The sequence below is a fragment of the Etheostoma spectabile genome, unplaced genomic scaffold (assembly GCF_008692095.1).
Source record: "Etheostoma spectabile isolate EspeVRDwgs_2016 unplaced genomic scaffold, UIUC_Espe_1.0 scaffold00018528, whole genome shotgun sequence".
Lineage (NCBI taxonomy): Eukaryota > Metazoa > Chordata > Actinopteri > Perciformes > Percidae > Etheostoma > Etheostoma spectabile.
In genome coordinates, this window is record NW_022604307.1 from 210,715 (window position 1) to 232,641 (window position 21,927).

At 43.4% G+C, this 21,927-nt stretch overlaps 2 non-coding genes and 1 pseudogene across 2 annotated transcripts; all 3 read left to right on the forward strand.

Moving 5' to 3' along the window:
• Nucleotides 1–2,512: 2,512 nt before the first annotated feature.
• Nucleotides 2,513–2,584, forward strand: trnac-gca (transfer RNA cysteine (anticodon GCA)). Its single transcript has one exon. It is a non-coding gene; the product is annotated as a tRNA-Cys (tRNA).
• Nucleotides 2,585–16,769: 14,185 nt separating this feature from the next.
• LOC116680994 (uncharacterized) lies at nt 16,770–16,891 on the forward strand (annotated as a pseudogene).
• Nucleotides 16,892–17,635: 744 nt separating this feature from the next.
• trnal-aag (transfer RNA leucine (anticodon AAG)) lies at nt 17,636–17,717 on the forward strand. The gene has a single exon. It is a non-coding gene; the product is annotated as a tRNA-Leu (tRNA).
• Nucleotides 17,718–21,927: the final 4,210 nt, after the last annotated feature.

The window sequence follows — 21,927 nt, forward strand, 5'->3', positions numbered from 1 at the left end:
ATGACCAAGCAAATGGCCGGTGTTGGATTCCCAGCCATCGCAGTAGCTTTCTTTGAGTGATGTTACTTTTCAACTTTGATTTATACCATAGCAGTGGTTTGATTTCCAGCCAACACCAGGTTTTGAAGCCATATACAACATTAACATTACATATTCGACCCCGGTTTCTTCTCTTATTCCGTGATCTCACAGAAAAAAGTCAAAAAAATCTGAAAATCTTCAGGGGCTGTAGCTCAGTGATAGAGCACATTTTGAGTGTCAATGCCCAGATGTGTTACAAGACTTTCAGTGAATACTGTGCTGTCCAGTGATGGTGGTATAGTGGTGAGCATAGCTTCCTTTCAAGCAGTTGACCTGGGTTTTATTCCAAGCCATCGCAGTAGCATTCATTGTCTGGTTACTTGCTTTATTTGAGAAGATTAGCCAGAAAGGTTACTCGCCCAACCCAATTTGATAAAATATTAGATCTCTGAAAAAGGTACAAAGAAGGGAGCATATCAATCAATCAAGCTGCCTCCATGAGGATCCACAGACACAGGCAGTGCACTACGATTTGCACTTTGCCCGTGTCTGGTAACTACTACTAACCAATTAAAAAAGTTTATCAACAGAGCAGAGAGCAGCAGAAAGGCAACAGATGTGTCACTTTTTGACTATGATTTATACCATTAGCAGTGCAACCATTTTGCCCAGGTTTGATTTCCATCCACCACAGTTGCATTTACAGGTTTTGAAGCCATATACAACATTACCATTACATGTTTTACCCAGGTTTCTTCTTTTTTTTTATTTCAATTTCTTTGCAATGAGTCACCCAAAAGGATTAATAAAGATAAGTCTTAGTCTATCTCTGATAAAAGTAAAAAAAATTCTGAAGATCTTCAGTGGATGTAGCTCAGTGGTAGAGCTCATGCTTTACATGTATGAGGACCTGGCATCTCCAGCAGGTATTATGGTAGAGTCTTTAAAAGAGCTGCTAAAGATATTACCTCCTGTGGTAATCTGACTGGTAGGGTTATAGAACGTAGTGGTAGACTAAGACCTCCTGTGGTAATCTGACTGGTAGGGTGAACGTAGTGGTAGACTAAGACCTCCTGTGATACATAAATAGTATGCTCTCTCTTTCATGCCTCAGGCTATCAGACAGCACAAGCACTTTAAATGTGCAAGTTTCACTGTATTTATGTATTTGTATTGTAGTATATTTATTGTATTATGCCGAGTTTTTATGGGTGTTAGGCAGGTATGAGCACTGTAGTTTCCATTTTTATGGATGAAATACACTTGATATGCCATTAAGTTTACTCTTCAGCAGGTGGAGACATCTCTTCAGCAGGTGGAGACATTTCACTTCAGACACAGATACTTTGTTAAACATCAACAGACTCAAAATAGACTTACTGCCAGTACAATGCATAGCAATTAGCAGAGGATGGTTTTGATCCCTCGACATCTGGGTTATGGGCCCACCACGTTTCCTCTGCGCCAAAGCTGGGGAACAAGTCCTCATGTTCTTTTTTCCACAGCATGTTCCCTCGGATCAGGGAGGCTCCAAAATCAGGGTAGCAGCTGTCGCCATGGTCCCGCTACACGTTTTGCGATGCCATGTTCATCTGTTACACTCTGTGGTGCCCAGCTACGTCCTGCTGTGCCTTGTAAAGCCCACAGTGCCCTGCTATGCCATGAACTACTACAAAGAACTACTACAAACTACTATTTTTTCTACTTTTTGTTATTTCAACTCTTCACTCTAACCCCAACCGGCCCGTCAGACACCGCCTACCAAGAGCCTGGGTCTGACCGAGGTTTCTGCCTAAAAGGAAGTTTTTCCTCTCCACTGTCGCACTGTTGCTTGCTCTGGAGGAAACTACTAGAACTGTTGGGTCCTTGTAAATTCTCGAGTGTGGTCTAGACCTACTCTATCTGTAAAGTGTCTCGAGATAACTCTTGTTATGAATTGATACTATAAATAAAATTGAATTGAAAATGCATGTGCAAAACACCATCTCTGATCAATACAATATACTGTCTATTGTATAAGGGCATACCTGACACATCTGAAATAATGAAGTTTTTGTAATGTCAGCTGATGATAGTGTTTTTTTGTCATTGTGTTATGATTGACTAAATGTTCCTGTTGGAGGAGAACATGTGTTTGGAATAATTATTTGATTTTGAAACATGTTTGCAGTGTTTTGTTAGACATAGTGTGTAGTGTTATTGTATTATTGTATTTTGAAAATTAGTTTTGGAGTTTAGTTTACAATGTGTGATTTTGAGTATGAAATTAACTGTTTTGCCAGTTACGTGTTTTGTGTGTGTTGGTGAGTTGAGAGTTTAGGAAACTTGTTTAATGTATTGAAAAATCTGTCATAGCAATTGTAAAAAACTGTAACTCCCTTTCATACAGTAGATGAGATTTGGATACTTTCTCAGACTGTGAAGGTAACCACATGGTGGAGGCCCAGCCATTGTTTTGCTGCACCATAATCATATCCAACGTAGAGTTTGTGGGGGTATAGCTCAGTGGTAGAGCATTTGACTGCAGATCAAGAGGTCCCCAGTTCAAATCTGGGTGCCCCCTGCAAGGATGTGTGTAGGCTACCATCTTTATGATTGCTGTTGATACTTGAAAAAAGCATGTATGTAACTAATGTTGCTTCTTTTCAGAAGCCCTTGTGCTTTGTCCCGTCTCACATTTACTTGGATTGTGGTGGTACCTGATGTTGTGGAAGTTTCTGTTCAGCGAGGGAGGAATTTGTAAAATGAAGAAGAGACCTTGTTGAAACAAAAATAAAGACAGGCTAGAGACTGGATTAAAAGTTTGGATATTCGGTGAAAGAGTTTAATTATTTTCTCGAGAGAACAATCAAACAAATGACGAGAATGGCAGTTCACAATGAAACAGAGTAACAAGTGACTCCACACATTCTGGTGCTGTGTAACACTGGACAGCTCCTTATATCCTCCTCTGCCCCAACAGAAAAACCCTATCATGTTTGGGAAAACACTTTGAACCTAAACAAAACACTTCATCTCATTCTTCAGACTTGACGGAGCCAGCTGCTGTCTCTGTCCTAATGATTATTGCGTCAGCAGATGGCCGGCGCTGTCATTCTACCTTAGAAGTTAAGAGATTTATCTTTTCCATAGATTAGTTCCATTTCTGACCTAAAGTTTGGGCATCGTGACCTTTCGCCTATCTCATGGGCAACCGCATCTGGTTGCTATTTGTCTATCCCTGTGATAAACAGAGTCACACCAGTTGCTGTCCCTGGGGACTGAGGGCCCTAAAACAGGAGGTGTTGTAGGAAGCAGTCATATTGTTTATGAGGCAAGGGTGAAACTAGGGAGACACATGAAGGAAACAATGTGGGGGTAAAACACAGATTTGCTTTTACGAATGTAAAGGAACTGAATAAGCACAGATAAGCAGTCATTGCCTATGTAGAAATCATTGTCTATGTAATTTTCCCATCACATTCCACACTTTTGATTACAACCTTAATCATCATACATTTGAAAATTACCAAAAGCATACATGTAATAAAAAGAAAAGGAAAACACTTTTCTGTGAGGGATTTTAACCTCTGGGCACAAGCCACCACTACATCTAGTCTAAAGAAAGATGAGGAGTCAAATGCATTCTATGATCAGGAACTACTCAAAGTCGGAAGCTGAGTCCGAGTTGCAACCGTCCTCATGGTAAGAGGGCCAATGAAACACTTCAGGACCATCATCTTTGAGTTGTAAGGCTTGATACTGAACTTTCTCAAGAGTAAACAAAGAAATAATCATTCATATTAATGGATAATACAACAAATACTTCAAAAACAGAAACAGATCACAGAGATTACTGGAATCACAATATTCCCCATCCAAGCCTTCCACCCCTCCCCAATTATCCAAGTGCCCCAATCGCCCCTGAATAAGTGTGAGGGACATCTTGAGCCCTAAGACTAGTGGCGAGTTGGTTTAGCTGATGGACGGTGTCAGTGAGGTTACCTGCAATGTCTGGGATGAATGTGGCAGCATTGATCACCTAATACATGACAGAGCCTGAGCTGCTAACAGTAAATCTAGACCCATCTGGTTCTGAAGTAACATGTTACGCATAGCCCCAAGGCTTTAGGAAAATCGCTGAACCCCGCAAACATGACGGCGGTCAGATTTTCCAAACTTCATGTATCTTATCAATATCATGTGTGTTATAACTAAACCCTACCACGGAAGAATTCCTGAAACAAATTGCTACTGTAACTCATCATTTACATTAAGCTCTTAAGTAAAATGCAGTCAATGTACAAATAGTTAATTAGGTTTAGCACGAGTGGTTTTATGGGTGAAGCCCGTTTTCTGTGAGTGGGGAAACAATTAATCATTAATCAACATTAATCATCCCTACATCGCGTGTAAATTTGCTGATTGAGCCTAGTCATACGTTGGAATATGAATGCATTGTCTTTGTCAGAAGAAAGAACTCATTTATTTTACACAATGTTAATCATTTGAGTTGATTTTGTCATTTTCGGACTGAAAGTGATCGCATGGTTACAACAGAAAGGTAGTTGATGCATTAGCTACTACCATGAAGTCTGTTGTCTTAAGGTTGTTGCTTTGTTTATATTTCTCAGTTTGCAATACTGTCTAGAGAAAGGTGAAGAGCGCTCTGCTCATTTTAACCCTTTATTTGATGACTGAAAACTGAGTGTGCGAGTTTACCGTGCATCTGTAGTAACATTAATGGGAGAAGAAGTGGTGTTAGAATAAATGATGTCAGATTTATCTCTATCATATCTGTCTAACAACAAAAATGCTACCCCCACAAACACAGACAGAAACAGAGAACAAGAATACATTTGTGTCATACACCATGTTTTTCTCTTCCTGTGTTCTTCCATTGTCACAGCGAGTCTGCTGTGCCCTTCAGGGTGTGCTGTGTGTGTGGGTGGCTGGGTATGCAGTACCAGGCTGTAGATCAGGCGGTCTTGCTTCTGGTGCCATGGATTTCTTCTGGTGTCAGGGTTCGTCCCACCAGCACGTGACACACCGTCGGAGTCAGTCTTTACCACTGCCTCGTTTCTGGTGAGTTGTGTTTTGCAGCGTTGGTGGCACAGAACTTAGTCTGTCAGGCCACGGACTTCCGGGTCTGGCGGGACTGGCTTGTCCCCTGGTCCTGGAACCCTCTTGCAGTGTGATGTGTGGATCCACGGAACCCTCTCAGCAACCTTCACTGCTGTGGTGACCAGAAGAACCTGGAAGGGACCTTGCCAGCGTTTGGATTGCAGTTTTCCTCCTGTAGTTTTGTTACGACCACAAATCTCCTGGCTGCAGCGTGTGGAGCGGTCCTTCAGCTGGGTGGGGCAGGGCAGCAGAAACCTGGATTCTTATGGCAGAGAGAGCAAAGACAGTTGTACACACTACCCTAACATATCATGCTCGCACAGAGCTGATGAGGGAAGGGGTGCTCTAGAAGCTTCTAACCCCCACACTGGGTGGTCTGCCAAAGAGAATTTCAAAAGGACTGAGGTTACTGCGCGTTCTTACCTTCATTCACATGTACATAGTTTTGTTCTTAACGTGCCGTTATCACTTGACAACCGACTTATATATAATTTAAATATATAATATATAATAATAATAATTTCTGTCATTTAGAGCTTTTGCTAACACTGAAGCAGTTTGTTTTGAAGCGGGAAACACCTCCACCCATTTGATCAACCATCACCAAACAAAACTTTTTTTTTTTTTTTTTCCTGTGACGGTGTGAAATCAACAAATTTCATCATGATATGTTCAAATGCCCGCTTTACAAATTTTCCTTTTCTGCAAATGATGTGAAGGCCTTTGTGTACCATGTTTTTTTTAACAATACTAGCACTCGCCCCTTTGACACATGGTCCCATGGGCCCATGTGTCAACTTTGCAAAACTGTGAACAAATGGTGTGGAAGGCAAGGTGTTGGATCCGCCCCGGCCAGACATCCTCTTTAAAGGTGCACTCTGCCCTTTTCCACTGTATTCTGCAGCTACTGATTCTGTAAGTAGAAAATCAGTCAGCTGCACTGTGTGTGTGCAGAACATTTGTATTAGCCTAGCTAAGATGGAAATAAGATCACAGATCAATTGGTGATGCAAAATGGGCTTACCATAAGATTTTAGGAAGTTTCGGTGTTTCCACAATGCCCCAAAATCATGTACAACCCCAAAAGGCGTACCTGGAGTCTGTGTAGGTTGTACCAGACGAACCTTCGCCAGTTTACATGCTTCAGTGAGAGCAATGAGTCCAGCCGCCTGCATAGAGAAGTGTTTGGGAAGAGGTTTAGCAATTAAGGTCTGAATCTGATACTACAGCAACCCTACCTGTCCCTGTCCGGTGTCAGGGCAGCGTGAGGCTGACCCATCCACATACAAACCAGATCTGAGTTTGGCACCGTGTGTCAGTCAGATCTGGGCGCGGAGCACAGGTGTGTTGCAACTCAGCCAAACAGTCATGCGGCTTTCCCTTTCCTGGCACAGGCATAAGAGAAGCAGGGTTAAGCACTGTAAAATGTTTAACAGTGACATTAGGCACATCAAGCAGACATGTGTGATACCATAGATATCGTGCTGCAGATAAATGTGAAGGTCGTTGCTCCAATAGGATCAGAGAAACTACATGTGGCACTAACAATGTTAATGGAGCTAAAATAGGCCACAGGCCTGAGCCTGTCACCGTGAGGCTGCAAGAGAACAAACGTCATGCAGCCCAAATGTTCACCCACTGTCTGAGTGAATGGAAGTTTAGGGTTGGCAAACCTAAGGTTGGAGGGCTTTGAAAAGCTTTTTAAGACTTACAAACGCCGTCCCCCTTGGTCATCTGAAGACAAGTTGTTACCATGTATTATGTCAGCTGAACTAACTGAGCATAATTTGGGATGAAAACACAACAATAGGAACACATCCTAGAAATGACATAATTAGTTTCTTTGTTTCAAGTTTGGGAGAAAAACTATTTCTCAATTCGAGATGAGGACAATGTTTTCCCTGACGCTGAAATGTCATGACCCAAAAAAAAATGCACTTCTTTTTTCACAAATTGCAGTTTGGCTAAACTAGCTCTGTGCCCTTCTGCTGCCAGGTGGCACAACAGTGCAATAGTGTAATAGTTAATCTTTCAAGGCTCTCTCTCAGTGCTTTGTTGTAGACAGTTGGGCTGTCAAAAATCCTTATCCTAAACGTGTGAATGTGTAGCCTTACCATCACATAAGAAGGCAACCCAGAAAGGCTGTCTTTGTTCACTGGACAACTGAAAAAAAACGTTAGACAAATAAACAACAGAAAAATATTGTGCCCCCCTGGAATTCCTTGAATTTAGTGTACGGTTTGGCACATTGGGAGCACGTGCGTGGACCGCTGCATTTACTGCTTAAGGTCCTGAACAAAACGCCAGTCGACCGTTTTTCCCTTATCACGAATTTTCTTGACAGGAAATAGGCGTGCGAAACAGGTGAATCAGGACATGGAACAATAACCCTGCTTTTAAAAGAGAGTTAAAACCCGCCTGATTCCATTGATTGCTTCTTGTTTCAGTGGGTACTGAGTTTTTTGGGCCTGAAGTCTGAGCGAGGAGTGATGACGACAGGCTGACAATTTTTTATGAGCCCCACGTCATACTTATGCGCTGCCCACAGGTGATTCGGCACTTGGGACAGCAGCGGAGAGATATCTGAGGGTGAACAATCACAGAATTATTCAAAAACGTGCGTGTGTGTGTTTCAGCTTCTTTCCGCTGGAACACACTGCGTGTGGCTGTCACCCGATGTGACAGGAGCTTCCGATAAGCTCCCGTGGAGGGGGAGGTACACATTCCCTTCCACGGTTCCAGTAAAGTCAGTCAGTCAGCTGGTCACAGTCCCGGACAAACTGTCCCAAGTTTCTCCACTGATCTGTAGGAGATTTGGACAAAGAAATATGAGCACGTGAATGTTGAACTCTGAAAAACACTCTCTGTTTTTCAGTCAAGTTTACAGCTACTGCACATTTGTTTTCATGCCAGTATAAGTAATACACTCAAGCTCATCTGCTTCTTCATTGGAAAAAAAAAATCTTCAACAAACATGTCATCTTTTCCTGATAAGACAAAATAAGTGCCATGTAGGTTTAGTTCTGACATGAAGTCAGCAAGGGGTTAAATCACGTCTCTGGCCTCATGCAGCAGGCCTGCAGCATGACCCAGAGAGAGATTCACCACTGAAAAAATCAGCTGAGATGTGTGTGTGTGAAAACAATGAGTCAGGCTGGCTGTGACTTCTAATCTCACAACCTTGAGACCTGTAGGAGTTTGAGAAAACTCCTCTGCCGAACATTAGATCCCTATGTACACACATCAGGAGGTTAAAAATCTTTCTGGAACAACTGCTTCCACTTGCACTCTGGCACAGAACAATTCCACCAGAAAGCTTTTGATTCAAAAATAGAGATTTTTGAAGCACATAATTTGTTGCACCGAAAAAACCCATACATACACTCTAAACACAAACCCAAACCACAGATTATGCCTCTAAACCAACTCTACATCCCTTCCATGCACCTTTTAAAATTGTAGCAGCCATTTATACCCCTAGATAAAAACATTACATAAGTAGGAATACCTTCTAAATGTTTTTTGTTCTAGGTGACAATATTGCGTCTAGAATTCTCCCTATCGTGTGAGGAAGAGTGTGATGTTTATGGGCTGTAGCGTGTGAAAGCATTTACTTCTTTGCAAGCAGGTATTAGTTAGTGTGTTTTTGCATTTTTACTTCCCTTATCCGGTGCAGACTGGCTCAGACTCTCCACACCACTCCCCGTCCCCTCCTCCCTTTCATCCACCCGTTCTGGCTGTAGGTGCGAGTCCCCAGCTGGGGGACCCCTCGGTTGTCGTCTCCCTTCTGTATTTCGGGATGGGCATTTGTCTGCCCAGTGACCTCTTCCTCCGCAGTTGAAACATGTGTCTCGGTCCACTGCTGGCCCCTGCCCTCCACTTCGTCTTCTGCCTCTTCCTCTCGCTTTGCCTCTGCTTCTGCCCCCCCCCTGTTCAGCCAACGTTGACACTGTCAAAGTTATTTTTTCTTCTGTTTCTCTTCTTGTCAGCCTGCTCCGCTGATTTGTAGCATTGGATGACGGTACCCGATGCTGCTGTTATTGTCAGATGTAGGTGGGGGAGAGGCCGTGGCTGCTTGTAGAGAGAGAGCTTGCAGCGAGGTGGGGGCTGTGTGGGATCTGGTCCGCTCCTGGTGCTTGCTTCTGGGGAGACACGGACGGTGTTTCTCCCTTCGGCCTGGGTGCTGGAGGAGGGTAGGGTGGTGGTTTGAGCAGCTGATCGCCATCTTAAGACTCGGATAGAGGGAAAATGCATTAGTGACAGTGTTCATTTCTCCTCTCTGTGTTTCAACAGCATTATCTGTTCCCTCCTTAGTTACTAGTTTTTCATCTGTTTTCTTTCCCTACAAGTGGCTTCTTCCATCCACTGACTAAAACATTCTTTGTTTTTCTCTATTTGAATTAAATCCTGGGTGCTTATTGTTAATGGGTGGAGGTGTTTTACCCCCTCTCAATAATTTTTCTTCTTCTTCTAAATCTTGCTTTAGCATCCTAAGCTTCCCTGTGCTCAAAGAGCCATTCTCAGGGAAGCCATGCTTAGTGGTCCAATAAGCCAAACAATCTAAGGTTTGTGGACCATATCGTTTCACCATCTCATCAACCAACGGGCCTGAAGGAACGTGTGATTTTGTGCCTTTATTGCCCATGTCTAAATATGAAATGAGCAGGCTAATTGAAGTACTTCTTTTTCGTATAATCGTCACTATACGCCCAGTTTAGTCTCTCGGTAAACTTTGCGAAAAAACCTGAAAACAGCTGTAACTTAATTTAAGCTACAATGACTGTTTATCTGTGATAGATTTTAGCTCGATGAAAATCCAGATAGGCAGCTACGATGACTGTTTATCTGTATGATTTCAAAATCTATCCTTCACCCCGTCCTACTCCCTTGTTTGATGAGATGATGTCAAATTAGTGGTTTATTCTGTTCAACAACCTGGATGTTTAAACCCACGAATAAAACCCTTTTTCTCTTGTTTTTGTAAAAACCTAAAATTTCCCAAAACAAAAGATAAAACTTTCACCAAATAATCCCAGTGAAAACCTTGGTCAGTCTTTGTCTCACACGGTGTCTCGGTATCCAATTCAAATTGTTTAAAATTGAAATTCTAACTTACCCCCGCTGTTGAAATTGCTTCCTTTTCGTTTGGATTTCAGAGTGGAATCAGCGAGCCCCTCCGCGGTTCTGACCCTCTGTCTCTCAAAGATGTTTTGGCGAGGTTTAGAGGCAGGTGATCCTCAGATCCCTGGGTGCTAGCTGTCATCAGTCACCAGCGGAGTCCCGATCTGATCCCTCCTTGAAATCCTGCCGACAACGCCAAGTTTGTTGTGGAAGTTTCTGTTCAGCGAGGGAGGAATTTGTAAAATGAAGAAGAGACCTTGTTGAAACAAAATAAAAACAGGCTGAAGACTGGGTTAAAAGTTTAGATATTTGGTGAAAGAGTTTAATTATTTTCTCGAGAGAACAATCAAACAAAAATGACGAGAGTTCACAATGCAACAGAGTAACAAGGTGACATTACACATTCTGGTGCCGTGTAACACTGGAAAGCTCCTTATATCCTCCTCTGCCCCAACAGAAAAACCCTATCATGTTTTGGGAAAACACTTTGAACCTAAACAAAACACTTCATCTCATTCTTCAGACTTGACGGAGCCAGCTGCTGTCTCTGTCCTAATGATTATTGCGTCAGCAGATGGCCGGCGCTGTCATTCTACCTTAGAAGTTAGAGATTTATCTTTTCATAGATTAGTTCCATTTCTGACCTAAAGTTTGGGCAGCCTGAACTTTTACCATTTGTTTATTCCGGTGATAAACAGAGTCACACTGGTTGCTGTCCCTGGGGACTGAGGGCCCTAAAACAGGAGGAGGTGTCGTAGGAAGCAGTCACATTGTTTATGAGGCAAGGGTGAACTAGGGAGACACATGAAGGAGACATTGTGGTGATTTAACCTAAAACACAGATGACTTTTACGAATGCGTAGGAAGTGAATAAACACACAGATAAGCAGTCCTTGCCTATGTAGAGAATCATTGTCTATGTAATTTTCCCATCACACATGTTTGTGGGGAAATGCACCATTCATATTTTACTGTAAATGTTTAAAACGCTGTTAGACATGTTAATTTTTGACACATAGAGATTTTAAACTGGATTCAGTCACAGATGCTTTGTCATGGATTTGAGTGGCAGCGAATATGTAGTGAACCTAAATATATCTACATGTATTTACTGTGGCATAAATGCTGGAATAGCGGCACCTATCGATTGATGTGCCAAAAATCAAGCTACGGCGTTCCTCGTTAGTATAATGGACAGTATCTCCGTCTCTCACGCGGAAGATTGGGGTTCGATTCCCTGCTTGGGAGCTTTTTCTACCAGTTTAGGCCTCGAGGAAGTCCCAGCAAATGTGTTGGACTATTCATGAGGGGAAAGCGGGCCTTGGCTCAGGCTGTGTTCAGCATGGGAGGAGAACTCCTGACCAGAATCCACTATTCAATTTGCAAGCTTACATGAACATTGTGCACTGTCAAAGCTGCCTACGTCCATGGAAACTGTCCACCACGTCTTCTGCCTCTACGGTATCCCACTGACCCAGTTCACGTCACAAGTCTGAAAGTCCCTCTGCCAAGCCCTTAATTCAATTCGATTTAATTTATAGTTGTAGTAGTTTTATTTATAGTATCAAATCATAACAGTTATCTTGAGACACTTTACAGATAGAGTAGGTCTAGACCACACTCTATAATTATAAAGTCCCAACAATTCCCCCAAGAGCAAGCATGGTGCGACAGTGCGACCATGCACAGTGGTGAGGAAAAACTCCCCTTTTAGGAAGAAACCTCGGTCAGACCCGGGCTCTTGGTGGGCAGTGTCTGACGGTGCAGGTTGGGGATGTGATGCACAGTGGCAAAAATAATCACGACAAAGAAAATGCAACAGTGACTAGAAATGGTAGTAGTAGTAGTTCATGTCTTAGCAGGATGCTGCAAGCTGTTACAGTATGCAGCGTGGAACAGCAGGGCATAGCAGGACCACAGCGACAGCTGCAACCAAGATCTTGATGCAATCCTAATCCAAGGTAATATGCTGGGCGAAAAGGAAACATAAGGACTCAGGGGAGTAAACTCCCATAACTAGGTTAGTAACAGCATTTCTGGGATGGAATGCACACAAATGGATAGGAAGAGGAGAAGCAGCTTAGTGTATCAATGGAAGAAAATCCCCGTGGTAGTCTAGACCTTGGTTCAGACGGTGGTCGACTCCATTCAACACAGATGAAAAACTGTTCTCAGAAATAATGGTTATGCAGCTTAATATTGGTGCAGAGATTGAAAGTAAAGCAAACCTTGTGACATTTTTCAGTTCATACCGTAAGTGTGATTTGGAATTGATCTGGAATTGAATGTGCAGCGAATATGTAGTGAACCTAATATATCTACATGTATTTACTGTGCATTGATATTATCGAAATAAAAGCTATTCTGAGGATCATGTTGAGCATTATTTGCTTTTATTAAACACTGCTATTATAACTATACGTATGTCAATCCCTTCAGCATTTTGCAATTATACAATTCACACAAATTCAACCAATCACCATGACTGTGGTATGACTGCCAATTTTGACCAATCACTGGAACTTTTCTGTAAATTTGAAAAATAACCGGAGTCTCCCACAACTTTATCTAATCCCAGTAGTCCCACGTGCCAGACTTTGTCTCAGTATGTGACACACATGGTGGATGCAGGAAAACTGGAGATGTGACATACAGGATGACCTAAACTGAGAACAGCTACGATCATTATTGTAAGTGCAATGATACGTTAGCCCTCTGAGCCGAGACACTCGCCCACGAGTAAAAAAGTACCTCTGATTCATAGTTTAATAACTTTTGAACCATACAAGCGATTTACTCACTTTCGGTTTGTTTGAATCCTGGCGCTAGCCTCTACAGGGGGTTTTCTATCCAGCCTGGAACTTCAGCCTCTTTGGGCTTTAAATCAATACTGTTATATCAAAGATTGATCCACTTTTATCCATAATCATCGCGTTTGGCTCATTTTCCGCCGCTAGATCGCTCCTCAGCGTCTGCCCTGTCTGTCCCGTCTATTGTTTCAGGAAGTACATGCCCATATATGGGAGATAAGGCACCTCTTTTGTATGGAAGGCCAGAGGGGACAAAAATGCCTTTATACTCTGTTGAAGGCAAAATAATGCTATATTTAGACACATATTTGCTTGTATAACATTGCTGTGGGTAATATCAATAAATATGACATTATTATGTTATTATTGGCATAAGTAAATGTCATGAGAGCAAAACGTCTTGACTTTTTTGGAAAAATGCATGTATTTTGTCAACTGTATAAGTTATAATGATTATTTCTTCACAGTGACTCCCAAGACATATGATAAGTGTTTTAGAATGGAAAATGGCTTAGGTTTTACTTATATGTCTGTGATATCAATACATATCTGGAAGATTCATTTATTTATTCATTTATTTTTAAGGCCCTACAACCATTTTTAACATGCAAGTGACCAAATATTCCAATAACCCAGTTTGTCCTGAAAAAAATGATGTTGATATCTTGACTGTAGACAACAGGGTTGATGTTTTACAAGCTTTTTTATAAAATAAATCCAGACGAAAATTAAACTGTAAAAATGGCCTCAGGGCCCAGAGTAAAGCTGTTAAACCTAAGGAGGACCCCTGGCTAAATGACACCACAAGGGCCCTTAGGCAACACTGCAGACAAGCTGAACAAAGATGGAAAGACAATCTACATGTGTCACTGGGTGTATTAAGGGACAGTCTATCACATACCAGAATGCTGTGAAGGTGGTGAAGATGCAGCATCTCTCTTCTGTCATAGCTAGCAATCACCACAAACCTAGATTGTTATTTAATACTATTAACTCTGTCATAAATCAATGCTCCTCTGCTCCGACAGATGTGTCAATTAGTACACGTGAGAAATTTCTTGCTTATTTTATTGACAAAGTAGCATCTATCAGGGAAATTACCAGTGCTAATTTTAAGGTCTTTTTATCTGCTTCTCCTACACACTCAGCTGTGTTTGAGGAATTTTTAGCCCGCTTCTCTGACGTAACTTAGTGAGGTTGTACAACACATGAAACCTACCAACTGTCCCTTAGACATTGTCCCCGCCAGAATGGTGAAGGAGGTTTTTAATAGCACCATTGGGGCGAGTCTTCTTACTCTCTTTAAGTAAATGCTAAGCCTGTACTTTGTTACTTTTAGTTGAGTAAAGAAGTTTAATCAGTACTTCTGCTTTTACCAGAGTATTTGTTAACACAATTATCTGTACTTCTACTTGAGTACGGCAGTGAGTAATTTTGCCATCACTGATGGTCATTTATATGCCGGTCACTTGATGTAATACATGCAAATACATAAGGCCCCCCCCAACAGTTTTGTGATACGTGGCGTGCAACTGTATGTCAAAGATCAAGCTTGTTGCTGTGACCAAGAAACCACCAGCAAAATGACTGATACATCATCAGTTCTGAAATTTTGTTGGATGCCAAATACTTGAATTAAAAGTCAGAATCCAATTGACATGTACGAACAATACAATGCACGTCCAGCTTCTACATTTACACATGAGTCAGCTTCCCCAATTTCTGAGTAACAGGAAAATATCCTGATAAGCATACATGTGCAGCTCAACCTCAAAAAGCCATGATGCAAATGCTTGTGGCTTAAAGATCGAGCTCCCGCTCATAAAACATCAGACAGGCGCAGTCTCTGTTGCGCAATAGGACAGTGCAGTCGGCTGTTAACCAAAAGGATGGTGGTTCAAGTCCACCCAGGGACGTTTGTTGCTTAAGTAACCTGGATGGAGCAATCTCTGGGATTTATCCTTCTGCAGAAGACCATAGAGCAGCCCAACGATAACCCTAGTTATAATTGGCTGACTTTGTAATTGTCTTAATGTGGCTGTTGTCAGAGTCCAAGACTACACCAAGATTTGTGATGAAGAAGGTTCTTACTATTTTCAAAGCAGTGCAATTACAATTTCATTTTAAGTCTACTGTGTGTCCTTAAAATGGTGCTGTCTGCTGTGAAATTCTTTTTTTTGTGTCGATACGGCTCTGTTTCTTTTCATTTTAAGTACATACTTGGACTACATTTTTAAATGTGTGCAGGTATACAGTACATGCGTACAGTTGGATGCATGCGTTTAGGAACCCATGCTGAAGTGGACTAAAAAGAAGAATTAAAACAATCATCTTTTGGAAATTGATCTTAATGCCTTAATTTACAAAAAGGAAAAATCCAAGTTTGTCCAGCAATGGTGGTATAGCGGTGAGCATTGCTGCCTTCCAAGCAGTTGACCTGGGTTTGATTCCCAAAGTTTATGAACATTTATGCAAACAGGTATAGCACTGCTGTACAGGTTGTTGTGGCCGAGTGGTTAAAGCGATGGACTAGAAATCCATTGGGGTCTCCCTGCGCAGCTTGAAATCCTGCCGATAACTTGAATGGTAGCAAACCAAAGACTCATCACAGAATACCAAGCTGGGGATTTGTTTTCATGAACAATATTGTGTTGTCTCATAGTTACTGGATACCACCAGTCTCCACCAATGCATCTCTCAGCATTTATTTTCAGTTTGTGTTACAAGATTTGCAGTGAACGTTGTATTGTCCAGCAGAAAGGCAACAGGTGTGTTACTTTTCGACTATAATTTATACCATAGGTTTTGAAGCCATATACAACATTCCCATTACATGTTTTACCACAGTTTCTTCTTTTATTCAGTGATATTTATATCTCCTTGTGGGAGTCATCCCAAAAGGATTAATAAAGATAAGTCTAAGTATAGCTCTGAAAACAATAAAAAAAAAACTGAAAATCTTCCGGGGATGTAGCTCAGTGGTCTTTTATACCTCAGGCTATCAGACAGCCCAACAAGCACTTTACATGTACATGTTTTACAGTTTCACTGTATTTATGTACTTATGTACTGTAGTGTAGTATATGGCATCACACTCCAGTTTGTTATGTGCCTGTACTGTAGTGCAGTATATTTATTTTGTAATGCTCCAGTTTTTATGGGTGTTACAGCAGGTATGAGTACTGTAGTTTCCACATTTATGGATGAAAATCAACTTGTCATGCAATTAAGTTTACGCTTCAGCAGGTGGAGACATTTCACTTCAGACACTTTGTTAAACATGGATATGTAGACTTCATGCTGATACAAAGAATATAGAATATATAGAAATTAGTAGAGGATGGTTTCGATCCATCGACCTCTGGGTTATGGGCCCAGCACGCTTCCGCTGCGCCACTCTGCTGTAGTAATCTGAATCAACCAAGGTTCCAACAGTTTACAGGTTGCAAAGTTTAACATTTGGTAGACCTTGCAACTATCCTTTATGTGAGCTTCCTGATTACTCACACATTGATTATTGACATGTAACACCTGTGATTGTCTGGTTTTTTAAAAACAGGGCATAGTGAGTACAGATATAAACATCAGTAAGGAGTCTACCAAGTTGCCTCTTATCATTTTAGTTTGGAAAGTGGCACACCAAGTCAGTTTTACCGCGACGGTTTGAACTGGGTCGACTAGGGTTTTCTGCTGCTCTCGAGCAGACGGCTGTACTCACTCTGGTTTCTCTTCATAACACATAACACACGTCTTTTGCCTTTTACTAAAGACTTCCTTGGAGGGGAACAAAGATGAGCTAAAACTAGTTTTGGTGGGCTTTGCTGTATGGCCGAGCCTTTTGTACTTGTGAAAAACAAATATGCTGTCCTTAACTAGACTCAGAGTCTTACCTAGACTCAGTGTCCTCACAGCACAGCTAGTGCTATATGGGGCGAGGCCAAAGAAACAGATACCAGGATGTGACTTTGCAAATCAGTGTCTCACCCTGGCCACCATGAAAGATAAAATTTGGACCTCCAGAAACTTCCTGGTAAGAAAGCACATGCAGATCCCCCCCGTGACTGTGATCAGGATGGCTGCAATATCTAAGTAGTGTGTTTCATGTTTTCACTTTTGTTTTTGAATGGTAAATGAACAACTGTGCTGGAATTTGTGATCAAAAACATGACTTTTCCCATTTTGACAAACTGTTTTGAACACTTGAGGTATTTCAGTGAAGTCTTTGGTCTTGGACAGTTACCTTGCAATCTAAAACTGTATATCCTATTGTCTCTGGAACAATAGTTGGCAGTTGGAGGAGTAATGGCTCTTTACAGTGAATATGCAAAAGAAGATGTTCACAAATTCAGCCCAGGTAAACGCTCAGCCCATATTCACACAGACCTAAACCTACTCACTTAATGCTGGTTACAATATTCTAAAATCAACAATGCCAGAGAAAAATGACAAAGAGTGTTAACATTTTTTAGTATGTAAGTATTGGCTTTTTCCTTGCAAACGTTTTGTTCCAATAACATTAACAAGCATACCGTTAGTTACGTTCCTTGTGTTTGTCACGATTTGGGGAACTGATATTTGCAGGTAGTGTGGCCGAGCGGTCTAAGGCGCTGGATTAAGGCTCCAGTCTCTCTAGAGGTGTGGGTTCAAATCCCACCACTGCCATTTGCTGAAATGTTACATACATTGGCACACTCCTTGCTGAGGATTGTCTAAATTTGACTTTCCAGCACCTTGGAGTAGAGTTTACCAAGGAGCCTGAGCAGTGTGATACTCCTGTAATGGGCAGATGCCATTCTTCTTGAAGAGGGGAGCAACCACCCTGGTCTGCCACTCCTTAGGCACTGCCACAGACCTCCACGCAATGTTGAAGAGGTGTGTCAACCAAGACAGCCTCTCCTTACAATACTTCTCAACGGATTTAATCAATCCTGGGGCTTGCCACTGTGGAGTTCTTTAAACAGTAAAACTAAGGGTATTTTTACTACTGTAAAACTAAGTTACAGTAAGGGTATTATACTGTAAAAAAAAAACATGTACAGTTATGATACTGTAATTAGGAAGTTACAGCACGTTGCCAGTAGTTAACGCAAATTTACAAAAAAAAGTCTAACAGTGTTCAGACAAACCTCATTGACTTTCTTCTTGTAAAAAACAAACTTTCTGGACTTTCTTTACAACATAGTTTATAATTGTCCCTTGCTTCCAAATTCCCATTTTTCATGGGCTGAATTTCAACTAGCATGACTCTGCAGAGAGAACCAATCAGAGCTGATCAGCAACAGCTGTGCTACCTGCATGATGGGTTTTAACCTGGCATGTAGCACAGGAACCAGTTTCTCTTGGTGACTGGAGTGATGGCAGCTGTTTAGGCCTTTGTTGTTTGTGTGCTGACTGTTTGGATTAACAAAGGTTGTTACATTTCCTCTGTTTGAAGCTTGTATTCAAATATGTAGTGGAGTATAGCAAATGTAAAGAGTAGAGTAAATTACTTGATTACTGAAATAAAATTAGCTGTAACAAGTCCATGATATGTGTCGTCAAACAGCAGAAATATTGATTAACAGCAGTTGTATTGTCCTTAGGCTTGAGTTTGCCAGTTGGCGGCACAAATGAAAGACATGAGGACGAGCTGCAGAGGAGAACGATTAGAGGTAAGAACGTTGGTGACAGAATCTTTCAAGAGCTACTTACGGACACTAACTGAATTTATTTTGTATTACAGATGTGTCTTCCAATGATATCTCCATGAAGAGGGCCTTTGCACTTCTCCAGTCAATGGAGTCCAAGTTGATGCAAGCCGCTAAAGAAGGTGAGCAGGTTCTATGAAACCCTATTGGGGAAAATGCTGCAATTGTATTTACAGCTGAGGTTCTTTGAGGCACACTGTAGTAAATTAAGGTTAAGTTGTCTGGCTTTTTGGATTGGGGATTCCAACCCATGTTTGATTTAAGCTATTTTGACCATACAATGTGGGTATAAAGCTGGCTTCTCAAATTATTCAGACATTTATAGTCAGTCAGCCAACTTAAGGTAAGGTAGCTCTGTAGGGATTGTGGAAGTTCCCAAAAAAGTAAATGCAGCACATGAACACAACTGCTGTGCTAGCTAAATCTAAATACAGATTCTGTAATGTAAACAAACTCCACTGGCCTAATTACCAATTAAATGTTTTGGAGAGGTCAAGTCTTAAAAGGAAGTCTAAATACTTGCTTTATTGAATCAAAAACAAAGAAGCCTCATGGTAATTCTTTACAGTATTGATGTCAAGGGTAGTTGGGACTTAATGATTTCTACATATTATTTTTCAGCACAACTGGAAACCAATGAAGTGGAAGCTGAGGCAGCTATTCAAAAACTTGCAGATGTTCAATTGCCCCTGAACGGACCAAAACTGCTCAAAACCAACCAGACGCTGGGCGACCAGGCTGCCAACCAGACGCTGGGCGACCAGGCTGCCAACCAGACGCTGGGCGACCAGGCTGCCAACCAGACGCTGGGCGACCAGGCTGCCAACCAGACGCTGGGCGACCAGGCTGCCAACCAGACGCTGGGCGACCAGGCTGCCAACCAGACGCTGGGCGACCAGGCTGCCAACCAGACGCTGGGCGACCAGGCTGCCAACCAGACGCTGGGCGACCAGGCTGCCAACCAGACGCTGGGCGACCAGGCTGCCAACCAGACGCTGGGCGACCAGGCTGCCAACCAGACGCTGGGCGACCAGGCTGCCAACCAGACGCTGGGCGACCAGGCTGCCAACCAGACGCTGGGCGACCAGGCTGCCAACCAGACGCTGGGCGACCAGGCTGCCAACCAGACGCTGGGCGACCAGGCTGCCAACCAGACGCTGGGCGACCAGGCTGCCAACCAGACGCTGGGCGACCAGGCTGCCAACCAGACGCTGGGCGACCAGGCTGCCAACCAGACGCTGGGCGACCAGGCTGCCAACCAGACGCTGGGCGACCAGGCTGCCAACCAGACGCTGGGCGACCAGGCTGCCAACCAGACGCTGGGCGACCAGGCTGCCAACCACGCTGGGCGACCAGGCTGCCAACCAGACGCTGGGCGACCAGGCTGCCAACCAGACGCTGGGCGACCAGGCTGCCAACCAGACGCTGGGCGACCAGGCTGCCAACCAGACGCTGGCGACCAGGCTGCCAACCAGACGCTGGGCGACCAGGCTGCCAACCAGACGCTGGGCGACCAGGCTGCCAACCAGACGCTGGGCGACCAGGCTGCCAACCAGACGCTGGGCGACCAGGCTGCCAACCAGACGCTGGGCGACCAGGCTGCCAACCAGACGCTGGGCGACCAGGCTGCCAACCAGACGCTGGGCGACCAGGCTGCCAACCAGACGCTGGGCGACCAGGCTGCCAACCAGACGCTGGGCGACCAGGCTGCCAACCAGACGCTGGGCGACCAGGCTGCCAACCAGACGCTGGGCGACCAGGCTGCCAACCAGACGCTGGGCGACCAGGCTGCCAACCAGACGCTGGGCGACCAGGCTGCCAACCAGACGCTGGGCGACCAGGCTGCCCAACCAGCTGGGCGACCAGGCTGCCAACCAGACGCGGGCGACCAGCTGCCAACCAGACGCTGGGCGACCAGGCTGCCAACCAGACGCTGGCGACCAGGCTGCCAACCAGACGCTGGGCGACCAGGCTGCCAACCAGACGCTGGGCGACCAGGCTGCCAACCAGACGCTGGGCGACCAGGCTGCCAACCAGACGCTGGGCGACCAGGCTGCCAACCAGACGCTGGGCGACCAGGCTGCCAACCAGACGCTGGCGACCAGGCTGCCAACCAGACGCTGGGCGACCAGGCTGCCAACCAGACGCTGGGCGACCAGGCTGCCAACCAGACGCTGGCGACCAGGCTGCCAACCAGACGCTGGGCGACCAGGCTGCCAACCAGACGCTGGGCGACCAGGCCGCCAACCAGACGCTGGGCGACCAGGCCGCCATTCTGACGCGCCTTTGACATGTTTCTGCATGTATCTATTTATATCTGTGGTGATATTAAACTGAACTGATTTTACCAACTTCTCGGATTAATTCTATGCAATGAATGATTTCATCTGCCAGGAAGCACAATGGTTTCCCTTTGCCATTACTTTATGCATGCTTCCAAACTAAAACAATTGCAGGAAAAGGTGATCACTTTGGGATCAACACTGTTGCAGTTTAGATGAACTAAAACAGTCAGCATGGCAAGTACCCACTAGTAGGCTTGAGTCTTTTTTTAGTTTAAAACTTGTTTTTCATTTTTGTCTTGGGGTCAAATTTGACTTAAGTTTCTTTATCAGAAATGAGTTTCTATTAACCAAAAATAACATGGGTGGTTATCAATGATCTTTGCTAGTAAAATTACTGATTTCATTGAATTTTAGGGCTTTAAATACATAGTGTTTGGTTTTCCTAGGTCAATTTTGACCTGGTGGTCCAATAGAGCGCTATTGTGCTTTACAGAAGATGAGCACATGTAAAGACTCACCAAAACACCTGCACACATACAAAGCCCACCACAAATACACAATCATACAACCAGCAGCTGCAAACTACCTCATGTAATGGTAACATTGAGCTTTCCAACACATGGAAGTGCACAGTACCAGAGACCTGCAAAAGATCACATTGTGCACTCAGCCTAAACATGCACGCACACACACCTGGGGAAATGGTTATATATTGTACTTTTCAGCAGACGGAGACATTAGTCCGTCCAGAATTTTTGGGCCTTTTTTTTTTTTTGTGAGAATTGCAGTCCAAAATGCCAGATTTTTTTCGCGGGAGCTTTTGTATAGCTTTTTTGTCTTGCAATAAAAGTTGCAATGTCTTTTTTACGTTTAAAAATAACTTTACTCTAGGCTAAGTTT